This window comes from Suncus etruscus, chromosome 12 (assembly GCF_024139225.1).
Source record: "Suncus etruscus isolate mSunEtr1 chromosome 12, mSunEtr1.pri.cur, whole genome shotgun sequence".
Lineage (NCBI taxonomy): Eukaryota > Metazoa > Chordata > Mammalia > Eulipotyphla > Soricidae > Suncus > Suncus etruscus.
Window position 1 is genome coordinate 88,447,530 of NC_064859.1, and position 21,823 is coordinate 88,469,352.

At 47.3% G+C, this 21,823-nt stretch overlaps 1 protein-coding gene across 1 annotated transcript in view; it reads left to right on the forward strand.

The window, feature by feature from the left end:
- Positions 1 to 436: 436 nt before the first annotated feature.
- The window catches only part of KLHL29 (kelch like family member 29), a 257,953-nt gene continuing 236,566 nt past the window's right edge, over positions 437 to 21,823 (forward strand). Inside the window, exon 1 of the mRNA XM_049784506.1 lies at positions 437 to 453. The gene's annotated coding sequence lies outside the window, so the exon portion shown is untranslated. The remainder of the gene's footprint in view (positions 454 to 21,823) is intronic.

Below are 21,823 nucleotides of genomic sequence, written 5' to 3' on the forward strand. Positions count from 1 at the left end.
ATCCACGCAGCAGCAGCAGCAGCAGTAGCCGCCCGATCCGGAGCCCGGAGCCGGCCCCAAGCCCCGCAGCCGCCAGGGCTGCGGGGACAGGGCGGAGGCGATGCTGCCGGAGCCGCCGCCGCCCCGGTGAGCGCCTCGCCAGTGCCCCGATCGCCGCTGCCAGGCGCCCGGACCCACTTCCCAAGCGCGGGCATCCGCCCCGGGCTGCCTGGAAGCAGCGGCGGCGGCGGCTACGGAGGAAGAAGAGGAGGAGGAAAAGGAGGAGGAGGAAGGAGAAGCAGCGGAGAGCTGCAGCAACCCCGCGAGGAGGTGTTGGACCTGGATCCGTTTCTCCCGGCCCGGACCCGCGCGCTTCCAGCAGTCGCCACCGCTCCCCGCCGGCGCCGGCCCCTCTCCATCAGTCCCCCTGCTGCGCCCGCGCGCCGAGCCGGAGCCGGAGTGGCACGGCTGGAGGTAAGGAAGAAAGCCGGGCTTAGCTTTAGGCGATCTGGATGGAGCCCCTGAGATTTTAAGTGGGGCCCCCCAGAACCCGGATCGCCTGGGCTGGGCTCTCCCGGTGGCCTCCCGGTGACGGCTTGCCTTGCTGCTGGTGCCTCCCGCGTCTGTCTGGCTGGACTCACCAGGCTGCATGCAGGAGCCCTTGCGCCTGCGCTGCTCCAAGAGGTTTTGGAAAAATAGGGGAAGGCGAAAAAAAAAAAACTTCCAGCCCCCCTCCACCCCCGGGTATGTGTGCACTAGGGTGCTCTGGGTCTCTGTGATCGCGGGGATCGCAGGGGTGCTGGAAGCTGCTGAGCGTGACCCAGGGCTTGGGCACCCCTTCGGGCTGGGCCCGGCAGCGCGCGCGTTCCTTGTTCCAGGCCACCTCTCCTGAGCTGAGCGGCCCAGGGCACCCCCAAACCGGGCTTGGGAAGGAGGGATGGCCTCTCCTCACAATCCACCTATTTACACCCCCCACCCGGAGGAGACACACACCTGAAGGGCTGGACCCCGGCACCACCGCCGCGCGCGCCCTGCGGTTCGGGGGACCTCCGCGCGCTATTACGCACGCACTGGGGCCAGGCTTGGGGGGGTTCTCTCCCCGGCGATCTCGGACCCCTGTATGCTGGGGGGGATCGTGGGTGTCTGTACTCCATCCTAAGTAACTTTGGTGGTGAAGAGCCGGCATACACACCATCAGGAAGGAACCCTTTTGGTGCCCCCCCCCCAAAAAAAACCTATTTTCACGTCGTTTGGGTGCGATCTGGTTGCGGGGCGGTGGGAAGGAGAAGGACATGGTGCGGGGTGCAGCGAGGGCTTGTTTATGTGTGGAAGGGAGAGTATAGACGTGCAGGTGTGTAAGGTGCAGGGGGTGGGCGCAGGGGGCCGAGGGCTCACGTCCCAATCCGAATCCGAATCCGAATCGCCCGTAGCCTGGGAGAGCCCAGAGAGTCCGGCTTCTTCTGTGCTGTCCGGGTGCGGGTACCCGCGCCCTATTCAACCCCCTGGCCCGGAGGGGACAAGGGTGTGTGTGCTCGAGCTGAGAGCGCAGCCCAGAGACGGCTCCGAGCCAGATGGGGTCTGCGCCGGCCCCCCAGGGAAGGTGGGGACGCGCTGCCTGCCGGCGGTGACCAGTCTTGGGGCGCGAACCCCATTTGCCTGGATCCGCCCCGCAGAGAAGCCCCCAGGGCCCGATGAGAGTGAACCACAGAAGTGGTCAGTTGGCCGGGTCCCCGGGGATGCTAACGGGCCGTGAGCGGCCGCCCTGCCTGTCCCTGCGGCTCGGCTAGGGCTCGCCTCCCTCCCTCGGGTGCTGGCGACGCGGCGCGCCCCGGGCGACGCGGGGACGCAGGTATTTATGTAGCATTAGCGAGACCTCGGCGCTGCAGGGACCAGACCGTTGCACTACGCCAGAGCTGCTGCTTGCTGCTGCTTCTGCTGCTGCTGCTGCTGCCGCTGGAGCTGGAGAAACTTGCACTCGGCTTGCTCAGGGACCTCGAGGCTTCTTCGTTCGGGGCTGCAAACTGCAGCCACTCTCTGGCCAACAGCGAGATTGGAATTCTGGAATTCGGATTCATTCGGCATGCAGGGGCAGGTCTGCCGGAGGAAAGAAATCTGCCTTTCCCCTAATTTTAGTCTTTTCTTCCAAGTCATCTTTCTAGTCGCTTCCTGAGCTCCTGTCCTGGCCCCTTGTGGTCTTGCCTCTGACTTGTCCCCCCTGGCCAGGGCACCTTTTCAAGGATGATTTTCCTTGGGGAGGAAGGCAGGCAGGCAGATTTAATGAACCCTCTTCATCTCTGATGTTTCAGAATTACCTTGGGGGTCGTGGAGAGTTAACTTTTTTTCATTGTGTGTGTGTGTGTGTGTGTGTGTGTGTGTGTGTATGGATAATTTTATCAACTGTCTATCAGAGGCGGTCACTATCATCCATTGAGTCACAGGTGACAACGGGCCACCGGGTGTAGGCTTGAGTCGCCAGGAATTCTAGATGTTTCTCCAGGTATGGATGGAGCTGTGTGCCTGCCATCATATCTTCTCCCTCCCCAGTGTCAGTCCGTCTGAGTGTCTTTCATTTTTGCCTCCTTTCATCCATCAGTGAATGACTTGCATGTGTGTGCCCTGAAACTCTCTATGAATTTAACGGCATTTGAATTGGTTTATGGGCTGATGGCTTTTAACCAAATTTAATAACTTCTCTCCACATGCATCTTATAAACCATATTTGTCCATGATTAAAGAAAAGCCTTTTCTGCTACTCGGTTTCTACATTTCTGGCATAGTTAATGCGATTTTTTTTTGTCAGTCTCCAACTTTGATTTGCAAGCAAAAAATCCAAATGAAATACCTAAGAGTTGTACCGAAATAAAATATTCTATGGTAGCCATGGTAACAAATAGATTGAGGGTTATTGGTTTTCATCTTTATGTGATAAAGGGGGAAAAATCTAGTGTTTGTCTTTTCTAATTACGTTTCTAATGAGTGGTGGTCCTACTTCAAATTCTCGACTGGGAGGGAGTAAGATTCAGAATTCAGTGCTGGGAGATGTTTATTGGAACAAAGACTAGGGCGGCCCAAGAGAATGTTAGCTCGACACTCAGAACGGAAAGAAAAAAAAAACAACCAAACCTTTTTGTTGTTGTTGTTTTTCCAAGTAGATGAGAAGTGGGTCTGTCCCTTTAAGATTAGGAAATATATTTTGATTATAAGCTTTACTACAGGAACCTTCACACTCAACACCCTGTTTTCTAGGAATAAACATGTTAGAAGTGTGGATGTTGGTGTGGATAGAGTGTCACAGTTGTTATCAACACCTGTCAGTCTAAGTGAGGCATATCATTAGTCTATTCAGATCTTGCCTATTTCAATATTCATGCATTTCCATGGTGATCCATTCCATTTTTTGTTTACTTAGTCAACCTTATAAATCTTTGGCATCAGTTTCCATTGTGGTATCTTGTTTTTTTTTCTCCCCCCTTTCATTTATCAATTGATTTGGCTGCAAATCATGCTCAATTTAAAGCATTTTCTGACTTTCCTGTGCTCATTCCCTGGAGATTTATACTATTGCTGGTTATACCCAGCTATGAACGGGTTAAATTTTTTCTTAATAGACTCAAATAACACCACGGATGCTAATGTAGTTTTTTAGCATCTGTGTGCGTGGGTATTTTTTTGTTTCTTCCAGCTTGCTTACAGTAAAACTGTCTGGCTTTATGGCCTGGAGACGAATTCAATCTAACAGTGTTGACTACAAGATGTTCCTTCCTTCCTTCCTTCCTTCCTTCCTTCCTTCCTTCCTTCCTTCCTTCCTTCCTTCCTTCCTTCCTTCCTTCCTCCCTCCCTCCCTCCCTCCTTCCCTCCCTCCCTTTCTTCCTTCCGTCCTACTGCCTTCCTGCCTTCCTTCTTCCTTTCTTCTATCTCCCTTCTTCCTTTTTTCCATTCTCCTTTCTTGCTTTATTCTTTTTTTCCTCCCCTTCTACCTTCCTTCCCTTTTCCCCTTTTGCCTCTATGATTCAAAGATTCTTAAGTCTTCAGCTCTAGCTGGTCAAAACATACTTTGAGACTTTTTCTGTTAAAACAGGCCTGACCTTCTCGAATCTTTTTCTCTTCCAGTAGTGGTCAAAAGACGGATGATTCCAAAGCATCAAAGGAATGTCCGAATACGATATACATTTAGTCACAGCGCATATTATCCTTTGGAGCATTCTAAGTTCACTGAAAAAGCAATTTCGCTAAAATGCGAGCGATGGTTTTGCTACTCACTTTCAGCTTTGCTTTGTAATGATGCCACCCCATGCTAATCACACCCTCTGTTTTAGAAATATCAAGGCAAGCATTAGCACACCACTGACTTATTAGGATCAGGGAAACTAATTGAAACACTTAAATTCAAAGTCGGAGGGTGAAACGGAGTGATCGCCAACCCTGTGATTCTGTCATCAGCCAGCCAAGTGCCTCCTTGGGGTCAGAGGAAGAATGAAACTCAGAAATCCAGTCATTGGGTATGGGTGAGGATAAACCAAAGCAGTAAAGACAGAGAATAATGAACCTTTGCAGATAAGTAAATCACACTTAGATCTAAAGGTTTAGAAACTGGAAGACTCTCTGAACTGTGTGCAAAAGAGGGGGTGTTATTCTTGAGGAAATTCAGGAGGGGTCATTGGCCAATATGCTAAAATAACTACGTGAGGTGATCCCTGGAAAGTGCTTTTATTGGAGGTAAATGATGCCATGGAAATGGTCATTATAGTGGTTAAGAAAAGAAAAGCATGCCAAGGCCCTTTGCCTGTCTGATAGGTCAAAGATAATTGGCATCAGAAGCTGTTCTGAATGGAGTGCCTTCCTTCCACCATGACACCTCGCTTCCCAGAGTCCATTTGTTCTTTAAGAAAATCACTAGAAAACAGGGACCTAGCCGCGGCAAATCTGGCCAAGCAGTTTGGTCACCAAAATCAACCTGCAAGTTATGAGTTCCATTAGCTCCACGCCATCCAGGGGCGCTGGCATTTCTCGGGTGGAAGGGGCAGAACTGGCTCTGGGATCCTGGGAGAGAGTACACAGTGGTGAAATTCATGTGAGCCCTTGAGCTGAGCTGTAGCAGAAGGTCCATGCTGAGGTTAGAGCAAGGTGCAGAGAACAAGGACAGTGGGGGGCCCAGTGCTGAACCAAGAGTTCAAACAAATGTTGAGCTGCTGCCACTGGAACTATGGCCATCACTTTTATATTTTTTATTTATTTTATTATTTTTGGTTTTGGGGCCACACCCGGTGTAGCTACTCCGGGTTACTCCTGGCTATGCGCTCAGAAATTGCCTCTGGCTTGGAGGACCATATGGGAAGCCAGGAGATTGAACCATGGTCCGTCCTAGGTCAGACACACGCAAGGCAAACATCCTACCTCTTTGCCACATTCCGACCCCCACTTTCATTTTTTAATCATTTATAGAATATCTCATTTTGCAAAGTACTTAAGCTTCGGGGAAGACATGTACAGGGCCAGAGAGATAGCTCAGTGCATTGGAGCTCATGCTTTGCATGTGGCAGCCCAGGTTCCATTCCCTGCACCGAGTAGTTCCCTGAGCACAGAGCTGGGAGTAGCCCCTGAGCACCACCATTTATGAGTCACAAATATAGGAGAAGCCATACATACATATATATATATTTATATGTATGTACAAATACACATATAATACCTATACAACATGTACAGTGTACATGCCAATATGTATATACAATACAGACGTACCCACACTCATCTATTGGGAATATAAAGTGGGAACATAAATACCACATAACAGAACTAGTCATTTTTCCTGAATGTTCATTGCTGTGCAGTGTGTTTTTCATCAAAACTTTTTCATCAAAAATGCAAAACTGAGGAGCCGAAGCAGTAGCACAGCAGGTAGGGCTTTGGCCTTGCACGTGCCTGACCCAGGTTCAAGTCCCAGCTTCCCATGTGGTTCCCCCAAGTCTACCAGGAGTAATTTTTCAGCACAGAGCCAGGAGTAACCCCTGGGTGGTGACCCTTCAAAAAACCAAACAAACAAAAAGCAAAACTGCAAATTGCAGCCTGCTCTTCATTAAACATCAGCTGTCCCTTCCTGCTGCTCCCTCAGCACCTCAAGATTGTTCTTTCTGCTTCTGGGCATTGACTACTTCCTGTAATAAAGGGTCAAGTGCGCTCTCATTGTGTGTGAGTGTCTCCTCAAGGCTGTGCTCTCACTTCATGGTCATAGATGCTCAGGAACTCTGCCACCTTTTGACCTTTTAGTACCTGACATGGAGCATCTGTGTAAGCATCTTGGTGAAGATGTTGTCTGCCTCATGGCCCTAAGTCAAAAATAGAGTAGACAGGGCCAGAGGGAGCATAGTGCAGCCATAGGACATTTGCCTTGCACAGGGCTGACTGACCCAGAATGGACCTGGGTTTGATTCCCAAAGTCTTATATGGTCCCCCAAGCCAGGAGCAATTTCTGAGTGCAGAGCCAGGAGTAACCCCTGAGCGTCACCTTGTGTGACCCAAAGACCAAAAAAAAAGGAGCAGACAGGCCAGGATGTAACTTATGTGGTTAAATCCATGTGTTGCATGTGTATTCTAGCCCCTCAGCACACATACACAAACACACCTCCCCTCTCTCACTGCCAAGAGGGGCCCTGGGGACCCCTGACCACTACCTCTGCCACAATTGAAAAATTAAAAGACAAAATTTGGAAAAGACTCCAGTTGACATGGTTTACTCACATTCTTCCATTGCTACGCAGACATATCTCCAGTTTCATGGCTTCTACTACGAGCCCTGCCTAGAATCATTGCAGCAGGTAGGAAGGGAGCACTAATGTCAGAGGACTCAACTCTGGACTCTTGTTAGCTGCTGGAATATGCAAAAGGCCTTCATCTCCGGAAGCCTCTGTTTTCTTTTATGAAAATGGTGGGAATTGGGGCCGGAGAGATAGCATGGAGGTAGGTCATTTGTCTTGCATGCAGAAGGATGGTGGTTCGAATCCTGGCATCCTATATGGTCCCCTGAACCTGCCAGGAGCGATTTCTGAGCGTAGAGCCAGGAGTAACCTCCTAAGCCAGGTGTGACTCCCCCCCCCCCCCAAACAAAAACAAAAATGGTGGGAATCATCACAGTATGATGATGGCCCAAGTAAGTGACTGTGACAGCAGAGGAGCATCAGGCCTCGGAATTCACAGCCCAACACTGTCCTGCAGAATTTGAACGCAGATGTCTCCCTGCAGATACTGACTTGAATCCAGGGAATCAATCTCAAATCACTGCTGATTCTGAAAACAAACAATCAAACAAACAAATCCAGAAGAGATTTGTAATACAGCGACAACAGCTACAAATGTGTTTGAGTGGAATTGCTGTTTGAACTTTTAATTTCATTTCGGCTGTCATGATTGAGAGTTGATGTGGATTTGGGGGGGGGGATTTGAGTCACACCCGGCAGCGCTCAGGGGTTACTCCTGGCTCTATGCTCAGAAATCACTCCTGGCAGGCTCGGGGGACCATATGGGATGCTGGGATTCAAACCACCATCCTTCTGCATACAAGGCAAACTCACTACCTCTATGCTATCTCTCCGGCCCCCAGATGTGGATTTTAGAGGTCAGCTAATCTACCTTATTATTCCATCACCAAACTGGATCAAGCCCAATAACATAATCATAAGAGCTTCCAGTCCAGGCTACGTGCTCTCTTTTAGGACTTTATGTCTGTTAGATAACCCTCTTATCAGAGTTGGGCTATATGAATTACCCTCATTTTACAAGTAAAGATGAAACTCGAAAGGGTAATCAACTGGACTCTAAAGGTGTACTTTGAGGTTTGAATTCGCCAGCTACCATTCTGTTTGTGTGTGTGTGTGTGTGTGTGTGTGTGTGTGTGTGTGTGTGTGTGTGTGTGTGTCCATCTGATGTTCCAGACGAGGTCTCAATGCAGGTGTCCACTAACTAACATTTTGAATAAGATAATTCTGTTAGAGGGACTGAGAGCTTACCTAGAAATATCAACAAGTTTTGACCAAACATTCATCTGCTTTTGGATCTGTCCACCTGCCTCATTTATTCAGGTTCCTGGAAAGCTAATGAGGGGAGTTTTGAGACACTTGAATGACATCTGTTTCCCATTGAGCCCATGTAATAATAAATAAATGGCACAAAAAGGAGCAGAAACCTTTGGCAAAAGCTTCACGACATATCCAGGAACCCTGCTATTGGTCCTGGCATGCGTCTTTTTGAATCCCTGCACCTGGGTTGGGCACACACTAGAGCTCTATAATAGTCAGTATGTGAGATTGAAGGAGAGATTTAGCAGGAGAAGCCTCAGAATAATCAGTATGTTCACCACAATACATTTATCGGGCCAGAGATGAGGGTAGGTAATAGACGTCAAACTCTGCTCTAGGGGATTTCCCCCCCCCCCCCCCGCCATGTAGTAACCACAGCATTATCTATGGATAGTTTTTTGTCAGGTGCTATTCTAGATGCTATATTTGGGCCTCTTATCTATTACAGATGCTTGCTGATGAATTCTAACTAATCTAAACGGAATCTTCTGAGTTTGATGACTTGGAATTTTGAAGACTAACTTTTAGAAGTGTCTTCCTTTCAGTGAGGGCTGGAATCTGCCAGGTACTTCTAGTGCCCACTACCTGGTCCTTTGCACCCCACTAATACATACAGGGCTGCCCCCCTAAGACCCTTCCATGGGTAGAATTTCATAAGAGCATTGTTTTTTGTTTTGTTTTGTTTTTGCGCTCAGGAATATTTTCTGATGGTGCTTAGGGGACTATATGGAATGCCAGACATTGAACCCGGGTTGACTGCATGCAAAGCAATTGCTCAACCCAATGGATTATCGCTCTGGCCCCGAAGAGCATTGTTCTGAAGGGAAATGATATGCCCAGAAATCATGTAGGCTGTTCTGCATGAGAATAACACTCTTCGCAACTCTGGTTCTAGTTTTAGTCTTTAGATATATTTGGCAGGGGATGGGGGAGTGGTAAGAGGGTAGGAGAAGAAGTGAAGGGAGGGGGCAATATCCCAGAGATGGGTTTGCTTCCTCTTTCCCTCTTCCAACCCTAACCAGCCTCTGCAGGGGATGTTGATCAGACCTAGAACTAAGTGGCCATCGAGGGCAGATGGGTAAGTGGCACATGCAGAGAGTGGCTGATGAATGATTCAGAGGGCATTGACCGCTCCCATGTTCCTGCTTTTCTGGCCTGTTCTCCCTCTTCCCACTGACTTATTTTTACCTGGGGTCAAACCAGGCCTGAGGCTTCCTTTACATTCCCACAGAGTTCCCAGAAGGAAGGGGACAGACTAGACAATCCCAAGTCTGGTGAGTAAAGGCTGAGGCCAAGTTTAAGAACTAGCTTTATCACAGTTACCTGGCTTTCTTTTAGGATATGAGCAGTGTTGGCCATTGGCAGGCAATGTTCAAGTCTGGTCTCTAAACAGAACAATACCCCCTTTCTCTTCTCCCTTTTTACATTTCCAGACTCAAATATTTGCTTTGGGATGCAACATACAGTGAAACTTAGTATCCCAAGACACTAAGTTGTAATGATAAACGTTCCTGGAGCTTCTCACAAGTATAGACATACAGGAACCGGGTTTGGGCCAGGTACTGAGGAGAAAACACTTCCTTTCCTGGGGATTCCTGTGACTTGAGTTCTCATTTTGCAAATGAGTTCCAGAGAGACAAGAGAGTTTATCTAGATATCATGGTAGGAAGGGATGAGGAGACCTCTGGAGAAGGAACGAGCCAATAGCCCCTGCAATGAGAAATATAAGTGACTTATGAAAGGGACAGGATCAGCATGACTTTACTGCAGGGCTTTCTAATGGTCAACATTGATAGTAAAAGTGGAGGGAAAGAGAACATTAAAGTTGTGAAATAACTCTAAGGCATCAGAGACCCACCATAGGTTGCCCAGAGTCTTTACACTTAAATGGACTGTCATGATTTGTAAACAGAACCAAAGTTGAATTTGGGGTTGCCTTGATTCCTGATTGGCTTTGTGCCCAAGGCTCCCTGGGCTGCTCTGACTTTAATGGACTATTTGAGAAAGAAATGAGGCCCTGTTTACAGAGCGCTATGGTGCCAGGCCTAGCACAGCCTGCCTAAGTGTATGGGTAGTTGGGGTTCCGCTCCAAGTCATGTGGACAAGAGGTTATTTCTGGATTCATCTTGGGAATCATGGTCTCCTTGCAGGCAAGAAGCTGGCATGTGTTGGGTACTTGCTGTTCCAATTCTCTGACATGAGGTCCCAGCCAGGAGAGTTCCCGGTCTTAGGAGGAAGCCCGTGGCTCCTCCAGAAATGTGTGAAGGACAGACAGGGTAAGATGAGGGAGAGGTCCTGTCCAGGGATTTTCTGGGCCAGCCCTGAACATCACGGCACACTGAATGCAGCCAAGAGCTCCTGAGACTTTAGTCCTGTTGACTCACTCTGGTTGGCTGCTGCTTGGAGACCCTGCAAGCCAGAGGACAGGATTAGAAAGTGGTGTTTCACAGGGCATGGGTCTCAGGCACCAGGCCATAATATAGGACCAGTCATGGTGGGAGTGTGTGTATGGGATGTGTGTGAAATAAATTGATGGGGTGATAGAAATTTGGGTTGCATTTCACTTTGCTTGACAGTCCTAAATTGTCTCTTGGTTTCCTCTTGCTGATCCCAATGTCGATAGAGTAAGATCAGGCCAGACTCTCCCGAGTAGGTTCCAAGAGCAGGTTATGGGTAAGCAGTGGTCTCATCATGTACACGAGGACCACGTTTTGGCTCTAAATGGATTGAAGATAAAAGAAATACATTTCCTTCCCCCTCCTCACCTTCTTCCCCATTCTCACACACACAAAGGAGAAAGGAACTTGGGTTTTCCCCATAGCTAGGGGTAGAGAACAATATGAGGTGATTGGCTTAATCACCATGCATTGATTTAAGGACCCTCCAGGTAGAGAATTCCTCAGCTGTGAGGGCAGCTTGGATTGGTCTGACCCATGCCTGCACTGCACACCTCTGGTGGGTCACCCTGCCAAGTACACAATTGAGATAGCCCTCTACAGTGCTTGCCTTGTACAAAGTTGACCTGGGTTCAACTCCTGGCACCACATCCGATTCCCCCAAGTCCTGCTAGAGGTGATGAGAACCACTGAGTGTGGCTCCTACCCCCAAATGAAAGAGCAAAGGAATCCTCCACTAGACTTTCATCCAGAGGAAGCGGACTGGCAGCCAGGAGACACATGGAGATGCTTAAGCTGCTCACCATTAGGAAACTATAAATTGGGACCCTATGGAGGTACCACGTCATGCCCCATAGGAAGGCAAAAGGGTCATCTTTCAGAACCTCACAAGAGCTGGTGAAGGACTTGGAACAGTTGGATCTGTACAGAAGGAAAATGGTGTTAACCTCTGCTGAACATGGTATAGTAGTAGGTGGATCCGCTCATACTGACGCATCTGCTTATTGTGATAAGATCCCACTGCTTTATCCCTGATGGGAGCAGCATTATTCACAACAGCCACTTGATACCAATGACCAGAGTGTCCATCAGTGGGAGAAGAGGTGGGATGTGTCCTGGTCACGAAGCTTCACGTCGTGACTCTCCCATCAGTGCGAATGATTCCGCCTTCCCCAAGCCTGGCTCTACGGAAGACATTGTAGATTCTGCCAGGCCTGTGCAGTTTCCTTCCAGCCATCGGTGCCGGGACGTGCCACGAGGCCTTTCTCACGACACACTCCCAGCACTGAGTGATGCATTTAAGTGGTGGAATCAAACAGGCCTGGCACCAAAAGGAAGGAGATTTCGAAACTTGCTGCTTTGTGGATGATCCTAGAAAAAATGAAGTAAAAACAATTCTGAAAGGGCCGGTGCTGAGTGATCGCACTATGGGAGGCTCCCCAGGATACAGAGTTCTGCACCCAAGGTGCAGGGAACTCCCCCTCCCTCCCCCAGAGCTTGTGGGAGGTTATCGCTCCTTTCATGGAACCCTGGTTCCAACAAGGGCAGTGAATGTACTTAATGAACCACACACTTACCGAACTGCACGGTAACTTGGGGGCTCCGTGTGTTTCACCACAATAGAAGCAGCACACATTCAGATGCAATCCAGACCTACAAAATGCATTTATCATTTCACTCAGGGAGACCAGCAGAGCCTTTGTGACTCCTGGGGAGCTTTGGCTCTGTCTCCCAGGGCCCTGTGCCACACAAGACAGCGATTGGCACATTGTCTGAGGTGGGATCGCTGGACGAGGCCACACAGCCTACACATTGTCAATGTGTCCAGGCCACGATGTCAGCAGCTGCCTGCCAGCTGCATTGACACATCTCAAAAGAGGGGCACACACTTCCCTGAGGTGCTCACCCACTGGTCCTCTTTATTCCCTCTCTCCTCATGTAAGTAATGGGCCAAGGCTCAGAAATGCCCAGCTTTGGTGACGTGCAGAATCCCTCAGTGCCCACCGCTGCCCCTTTCCCTGTGGATGTGTCCTCAACACATTACTTTTCTATGTGGACACGGGGGACTGGGGTATGTGTCCCCACCATAGACGGCCCCTTTGATGGTGAGCAGGCTTGGGGTGACTTGCAAAAAAGCTGTGCCTGTGTGATGCGGCTGACCGGTCCTCAGAGTGCCTCAGCAGGAAGCTCTGCCCTTGGGGAGGTTACCCTGGGCACTGTGCCTAAGGACAGAGCTTGGTGGTTGGGCCAAAAGGCCAGTGCAGTTCCTACTGCAGTCCCCAAGCAGCATGGCTTATGGATGTCCTGGTTAGCATCTTTCTTGTCAAGCTACGTGTGACATTCATCTCCGCCCTACAAACCATTTTTAAAAATTAAATCACCATTAGATAAAGAATAAAAGAATCCATCCCTTAGCCAGTGTTCATTTTCTGCCACCAGTTACCCCAGTTATCCTCTCCTTCCTCCTCTAAGCCCAGCCTGCCTCTCCATTTGTCTCTTTGTCTCCTCCCCCTCTTTTTTCCTTTTAGGGTACTGTAGTTTGCAATACAATCACTGCAGGGGTATCTGCATATTATTTTATTCCTTTCAGCACACAGTTCACATGACTTTTCTGCCATCAGACTTTATACTCTTTGGGGTCCCCTTCTAGTCAGGCAGGGACTGAGAGGTCTGTGTCCCTAAACCCCACATTTCAGAGCAGTGCATCTTTCCTTGGATGGATCTTGTTCCCCTCCTATGCAGATATCCCACTCACCCCATGCCTCCTTTTCTTAACCCTTTTCTTCCCTCAGTTGCCACCTCCCCCCACCCCCATCCCCGCATTGTACCCTCTTTTAAGACCTTCCCTTGTGAATTCTCTCTCCAGACTTGGGCTATGACATGTACACTTTGCAGCACAGGACACCCAGATGGAGTCCCTCATTCTTACCTAGGGAGAGCATCCTCAATGATGAGAGGAAGGTGGAAGTTGGGGTCTAGTTAAGGTATCTCCTCACCTTCAGCCTGAGAATTAGGTGCTGTGTCATGCTGTCTTGGGTGAGCAAATGCAGGGGACATAAAATCTTGTGTGTTGTTCATTATTGTCATATGGAAAAGGGATGCTTGCCTAAAGGGGCAGCCTGGTAAGGGCCCCTAAAAACTAGGATCCACCTCTGCTTCAACCAGAAGGCCTCACTGGCCATCCTGGATCCCCCTGCCAAGATCACCCAGGACATAAATTTAGGAGATTTGCTTTAGTCTTTAACCTTATTTAACCTAAGCTAATACTTAACTCCCAGGTTCTCCGGATCCCTCTGCCCTCCACCCCAGACAGACTTGTATCTCCCCAGCTATGAACAGAATAGCCTGGACAGAACTTTCTAGCGACTTCCTGTTGAGGAAAGAGGTACCAAACCGTGACAAGAAAACTGCTTGTTTTCCTGATCCAGAAACTGAAGGGAAAACACCAGCCAGTCTCTAGGGCTTGAGATGAGCATTTCTAAAGTAACTTTATCAATGAGTTCGGACATTTGAGAGAATCCTTTTTAATGAAGAAGGAAACTTGGCTAATTAAAAGACACCAGAACAAGATTCTGTGTATAGTACACTGTCGACCGTGTGGAAAGGGAAAGGAACAGGGAACGAACGGGCATGGAGGGGCGGGGGAGTGCAGTTCAGGGGGCTGATCCCCACATGTGTCTGGCATGCATGGGCCCGAGTTTGCAAAAAAGACACACACAACCAGCACTGCAGGGTGTAGCTCTGGTGAGCTCCAGCTTTGGGTGGGTTGGGGTGGGGGGTGCCTTCACCAAAAGAAAACAGAAACCAGAAAAGACCGACAGCAACCTTCTATCTTGTTCACAGAGATCTTCTTTCAACTTTGAAAAATTGTCCAGATTTTAAACATAATTAGCAGGCTTTTCCCGGTGGACACGTGAAGCCTTTCTGACAAGGAAAAGTACTGTAAGCTGATGACGCTTTGGCTCTTTGCCAGCACCCCTCGCAGAGGGAGCCAGAGGGGTATGTGAGGGAGGAGAGGGGGGTACTCACAGTAAGACAGATGGAAACCTGGGCAGTCATTTTGCAGTAGGGGGGTTTCCAGGCACAGTTGTTTACCCTGCGTCCCGGAATCTCCCTCCTCCTTGTCACTCTCAACCTCACACTGAACAGTCCTCGCAAGTTCTTCCTGCCCTGGGAGCCAACAGAATCGAGCCTGGGAGGCCTCCAGGGGAAAGGCAGAAAGCCTGGCTTGGCGTTAAAGCTGTTGGTTGAACGCTGCTGCAGAGCTTTCTCGAGTCACTGTGCCCCCAAGTGGTCACTTGCACCTGTACGGCTGCAGCCCCGTAAAGGTCGCCCGCAGTTAACCCAGTGCTGGATGGCAGAGCTCACACTTCAGTGCGAATGATGGCAGTAGCAGCGTTCACTGTTCAGAGAAAAGGAACCACCAGAATGGGGGGGGGGGGGGGGAGGAGAGAGAAAGAGAGGAGAGAACATGCAACTTTGTGTGTAGCGTATGATATGCATGTACGGTAGTTGTAGGATATCTGGTGTGTATGTCTATATGCATGTGGTATGCATCTGTGGATGGTATATGTAGTGTTTGGATATGTGTCGAGAGAGAACATGCAATTTTATGTGTGGCATATGATATGCATGTATGGTAGTTGTAGAATATATGGTGCGTATGTCTGTATGTGGAATGCATCTGTGTATGGTATATATAGTGAGGTTTATGTGTGTGTGTGTGTGTGTGTGTGTCTGTGTGTCTGTGTGTGTATCTGTGTGTGTGCGCGCGCACACACTCACCCACAGGGAACCTGGCCAGTGTGGAAAGAGACCTTGAACAGGGCCAACCCGAGAACCCCCAAGTCTGCTCTTCTTTCTTTCCCAGGAGCCCCCTCTGAGCCTTTGCCAACCCGCTTCTTTGCAGCGATGGTTCTGTGATCGCCTCCTTGGCGGTTTGCCAGGGATGGTAAGTGTGCAGAGAATTGTGTTTTAATAGGAGGCTTTACCTCTGATACAGATTTAAAATGAGGAAGAAACTTTCTGTTCCTCAGCCGGCGCAAAAAATGCATTTGCTGCTTGTGAAATGCTGGTGATTACAAGCTCATCTTACATAATTTTATTATTTTCAGTTGCCGCCTGTCAATCTCAGGTGATGGTTTCCCGGGAACAGAAAGGAAGCAGATTCTGGGCGATGATTAAAAAAAAAAAAGTCACCCAGTCATTAGCAAATCATACAGAAGTTTAGAAAGGAGAGTGATTATCTTTGTAATGATGTTGTTTAAAATAATCACAACTTGCCTCGATGAGTTAGGCTCGCAGAAGGAGAGAAGTACTGTGGAATGGCCTTCTAGAAGATGTTATTTTCACTGGAACAGGGGATTGAGATTTGAGATTGATTTTCAAGAAAAGTCTCTACCATCCCCAGAAAGGAATTTTACTGAATTACCATGTTTTCTTTAGCTCGGTAGAGGTGGACCAATGATGCCCACAAGAGGGCATTTTCCTATCAACTTCTGGGGAAAATATTTTGTTGTTGTTTGTGTGTGTGTGTGTGTGTGTGTGTGTGTGTGTGTGTTGCACCTGGTGTTGCTCAGAGGTTACTCCTGTCTCTGCACTCAGTAATTACTCCCAACAAGCTAGGGGGACCATATGGGATACCAGGAATCAAACCCCGGGCCATCCATGGGCAAGGCAAATGCCCCTACCTGCTGTGCTATTACTCCAGCCCTCAAGCAATTTGTTTTCTAAAGAAAGACAGAGTCCTAGGAGAAACAGGAGCTCTGGGGAAGTAGAAAACTGGAGGAGGAGCAGGGTAAAAGCTGCTTGCAATTGAGTTGTGTGGATTTTTTTCCCCTTGATATGTCCTGCTGCTGGGTAAGCTGGAGCTACTGGCCAAAAATTCTGCTCTGTGTTGACTCTGCTCTGAATGTCTTATTCCCAGAATGAACAGGCACACGGGAAACCTTTGCATGTAACAGGATGTAGCTAACATGTAACTGTGATGAATTCCTAGATTCAGTTTTATCCATCTGAGCTTCAGTACCCAGTTTGATTTTTCTGACATTGAAACACTCTGATCAAAGTCTTTTTGCTTGTTTGTTTTGCTGTTTGGGGGCCACACCACTGATACTCAAGGGTTACTCCTGCCTCTGCAATCAGAAATCATTCTTGGCAGTGCTTGGAAGATCAGATGGGATGCCAGGGTTTGAACCCAGGTCGATTTGTATGCAAGGCAAACGTCCTACTTGCTCTGCTATTTTTTTGTTGTTTGTTTTGTTTTTGTTTTTGGGTCACACCCAGCGCTGCTCAGGGGTTACTCCTGACTCTGCATTCAGAAATCGCTCCTGGCAGGCATAGGGGACCATATGAGATGCCTGGATTCTTTTTTTTGGGGGGGGGGGTTTGGGCCACACCCGGCAGTGCTCAGGGGATACTCCTGGCTGTCTGCTCAGAAATAGCTCCTGGCAGGCACGGGGGACCATATGGGACACTGGGATTCGAACCAACCACCTTTGGTCCTGGATTGGCTGCTTGCAAGGCAAACGCAGCTGTGCTATCTCTCCAGGCCCGAGATGCCTGGATTCTAACCATCTTCTGTCCTGTATCGGCTGTGTACAAGGCAAACGCCCAACTGCTGTGCTATCTCTCCGACACCTTGCTCTGCTATTTCTCCAGATCAGAGTTTGGCCTATGCCTTCCAGCACAAAGAATCCTTCAACATCTCCAGCTCCAAGATCCTTCTTTTACCTCATGTATTGATACCTACTATGTATCAACAGTGAGCCAGTTTACACCTTATCCTCATGAAACTTGTTCTTAGCGAAATTTAAAAAAAAGAAAGGAGCAAAAAAGAAAACATTGAAGCAACGTCTAGATTATAATAAATGCTACGAGGATAAATCCTTGGGAAAAGGAACGAGGTAGCTATTTTGATCAGTTAGTTACGAACATTCTGGAAAGTTAAGAATAATCTACTTTTGTCCATTGAGCACCAATACTATTTGCTTACAAATATGACATCTTTTTTTGTTTTGTTTTGTTTTTGAACCACACCCGGTGATTTTCAGGGGTTACTCCTGGCTACGCACTCAGAAATTCGCTCCTGGCTCGGGGGACCATATGGGACACCAGGGATCGAGCCCAGGTCTGTCCTGAGTCAGCTGTATACAAGGCAAACACCTTACTGCTGTGCTGTCACTTCGGCCCCTAAATGTAACATCTTTAAAGTGGTTTCTTTTGAAGTCAAAACATTGCTTGTAGGGCCGGAGAGATGAGAATTTACCAACTGGTACCTGGTTTGCATGCAGGAGGTCCTGGTTTCATCCTGGTACCACATAGTCTCTCCCCCAACACTACCTGGAGCAATCCCCAAGCAATGAACTGGAAGTAGCTTCCAGTACCACTGGACTTGGCCCTAAAACAAGTGAAATAATGAGTTGCAATATTTATTATCTCGTGGAACATAAAACATGATGAAAATGGAAACGACAACATGACATTGCTAATTATTCATTTGTGAACTTCCATCGTAAAATCCTAACTACTCTCTACCCTAGCATTAAAATAAAACTGTGATGATTATTTTTGGGTTTTTTTTTGGGGGGGGGTCACACCCTTGCTGTATGCAAGGGGTTACTCCTGACTCTGTACTCAGAAGTCACTCCAGTCAGTTTCAGGGAATCCTATGGGATGCCGGAATTTGAACCAGGGTTTATCCTGCATTGGCTGCATGCAAGGCTTATGCCTTACTACTGTGCTATTGCTCCAGCTCCTAAAATTGTGATGATTTTAACTCCAAAGAGAAGGAAGAAACTAATTCTAGATTAGAAAAAGGATAAATAAATATAGCATTTTAGGAAATCCCTCTGCCATGTCTTCTTTTCCATGGGTGTGGCATTGTTGTCAGGGACTGTTCCTGCCCATGATGAAGGACCACCTTTTCACCCATGAGGACCCAGCTCGAAAAGGGACAATATGGCAGGTCACAGGTCTGCTCAGCTCATGGCCATGCAGACAAGACCCAGTACAAGAGCAGAAGTGCTGCTGAGGGGCACAGGTTAGGCACTACAATGCCGTTCAACTGACCCAGGCAACAGTTTCTGAAATCAGGAATTGAACGGTTACTCTGCAAGGTCAAAGCCAAATAGTTGGGGAAATCAAGGAGGACTTCGTGGATGGGTAAGCTTTGAACTTGTCCTTAAAGATGAGTTGAAAAGGAAGAAGGAAGAAGTCCCTGTTACATTGGGTGACCTGCATTAATTTAAGTTAATATGGAAAATTGGGGGGAAATAAAAGCAATATCCATTGTGAAATAGGCTCAGGCACAATGAATTAATGATGTCCAAACATCATTGCCTAGAGAGGGTCATTGTTAATATTTTGTCATATTATCTTCTAGTGTTTTTGTTTTGCTTTTTTTTTAACTAACTGGAGCCATGCTGTAGATGAAATTCTGCATCTTGTTTTTGTTACTTTGAAAAGCTGTGCTATATCCTTAAACACCTTTTATTTTATTTTTATTTTTTTGTTTTGTTTTGTTTTCTGGGCCACATCCATTGCCGCTCAGGAGTTACTCCTGGCTATGCGCTCAGAAATTGCTCCTGGCTTGGGGGGACCATATGGGACACGGGGGGATCGAACCACGGTCTGTCCTAGGCTAGAACTTGCAAGGCAGATGCCCTACCTCTAGCACCACTGTTCTGGCCCCTTATTTCTTTCTTTTTTTTTTTTGAGTCACACCCAGCAGTGCTCAAGGGTTACTCCTGGCTCTATGCTCAGAAATCGCTCCTGGCAGGCTCAGGGGACCATATAGGATGCCGGGATTTGAACCACCAACCTTCTGCATGAGAGGCAAATGCCTTACCTTCATGCTATCTCTCTCGCCCCTTATTTCTTTTTTTTTTTTTAAGTTAAAATTATCTCATTAAGGTTGAAGCTGGTTTAGTCCCTGGAATCCTAGATGATCCCCAGAGTCACACCAGGAATAGTTTCTGAATACAGAGTTAGAGTGACCCCTGAGCATTACAAGATGTAATCCAAAAAACAGAAAGTGAGGTGCGGGGAGAAGGGAGGAAAGCAGGGAGAGAAGTACCGAATAAAGCCAAAGAAAGGATTTCTTCATCCCGGTTTGGAAGGTGGGTGATCTTAGCCAAACACCTTCTTTTTTTCTTTTTGGGCCACAGTCAGTGGTACTCAGGGGTTACTCTTACTTAGCTCTGTATTCAGGAATTGCTCCTGGAGGTGCATGGAAAACCATATGCTGGGGATAAAACCCAGGATGGCCACATTCAAAGCATGTGACTTACCCACTGCACTATCTTTTTGGCCTCCAAACACCACTTCTCACTGCAGACCTGGTCTTCTGCTATGCTTCTTCACCACCATCGGACCCACATGGCCCTTCCTGTCCAATAGCCTGCCTTTCTTCCTACATCATTCTGGAAAGAATTCTGACATGTCACTTCGGTCCATGATAATGACATCAGTCAGATCTCACAAGGCCCAGTAGCACCTGCAGTACTTTATCCACCTGCCTCTTTCCTGTGCACCATGGAGATCATGGGCCCAGCTGTGTGTGTGTATGTGTGTGTTAGGGCATGTTCATGAGACGTACATGGGAGGATCATGAGACATACATGAGAGAATGTTTTGGATAGCATTCTAGAAATAGAACCGCTGAGGTTTGATCTTTTAAACATTACATAACTTGGCAATTAGGAAAGTAATGATGCTCTTTATGGAAATTTTTAACAAAAGGAAAAAAGCATGCCTCAGCACGTCACTTAAGAGATTTAACAGAAAACAATTAACATTTTAGAATCTATTATTTGTCACTTTGAACAGAATTGGGATCATTTCTTCTCCTGCTTTCTGCCCCTCCTTTCTCTCTATTGATTTCTCCTTGTCCTGACTCATTCAGAAACATGATCTTAAAAGCGGTATTTCATTAGATTCCGTTATATTAATGTGTCATATTTTATTTACTAACTTCCTATTGTCGGACCTTCAGGTAATTCAGTTATTTGCTAGTAGAAATAACACTATGACCAGATAGCATAGCTCAGAGAAAGATCTGCAGACATTTGGGGTTCTTGGGCCGAGCCATTGGTAACCATGAGAGATGGGGATATTCGGAAGGCATCTTGTCTCGCCACCTTGGCCCACGATAGTCTGTACTGTGTTCCACTCTCCTACATAGCCTAGGGACTCCCATCTGATCCCCTCCATCCGGCTGTCTTTGTCTTAGTCTGTGGGCTCTGTGAGTAATGGTGTCTTGTGGTCTTAATTTGCACTCCCTTGATTACTATGAGTCGGAGCATTTATTTCTCAGTTTATTGACAATCCTGTCCTTTGCCCGGTCTTCTATTTATATTCATCTTTCTCTTATTGATTCACAAGCTCTCCTTATGCATACACGGATATTAACCTTTAGCTGTAAGGTTGGAAGTATTTTTTCCTGGTTTGTCATTTGTCTTTTAAGTTTGTGTCTGGTTTCTGGGTTGTAGAGAACCCTTTAATTCATCAGTCCCTGATTTTACTTCAGCATGTCCCCTTGTGTTCCTGCTTCGAAAATCCTTCCTTGCTCAGACTTTCCAGAGCTATTCGTTTTCTTCTACTTGCTTTATGATTTCAGTTGTATAGATCCAAGTTTTTATCCAGGTCACATCATCTCCTTTGGTTAAAAAGGTACAGTAAGATCTTTACTTATTGGTTTTTTTCCCCTTTTATAATTACGTGTTTTTTCCAACTGTGTTTCTTTTCCCTGATTGGAACTGCAGGCTGAAATCTGGCCCAAGCTGTGCTATGCTTCTAGGCCGCTTACTCGGCCCTGTTCTTCCTCTGACCTAGTGCTCACTGCCATGGCTCAAATCACAGGAGCTTTATTTTTATTATGTTTGAAAATTTGGTGTCTCAGAGCATCATCACCATTCTTATTTCCCCAAAATATTTCTAGCTGCTATTTTCGACATATCCAAGAGCCCAGATGAACTTTAGAATCAATTTTAGTGAGAATGAAAAAGATCTTTTGTTGACATTTTTTTTACCTGCTATCCATAGGAATTAGATGATATCTATAAATTGACTTATAAAGAACTGACATCCTGACTACAATATTGAGTCCTCTCACTCTGGGAGGTGTTATTCCATTTACTCGCTCTGTGTATGTATGTTTATTTAAGTTTACTTTCATATCTCTGTGTAAACATTCATAGTTTTCGTCACCTGAGCTTCATGCTGTTTTGAGGAAACTCCATTCTAAGCTGCGGCACGGTGAGATTTTTCTGTTCCGTTGTCTTTTTGACCAGGCCAATAGTGTAAATTAAGAAGGCGCTTCACATTTTTTGGTCTTTACTTGCTACCTTGCTAGATTGTTAAACTTTCTTATGGACG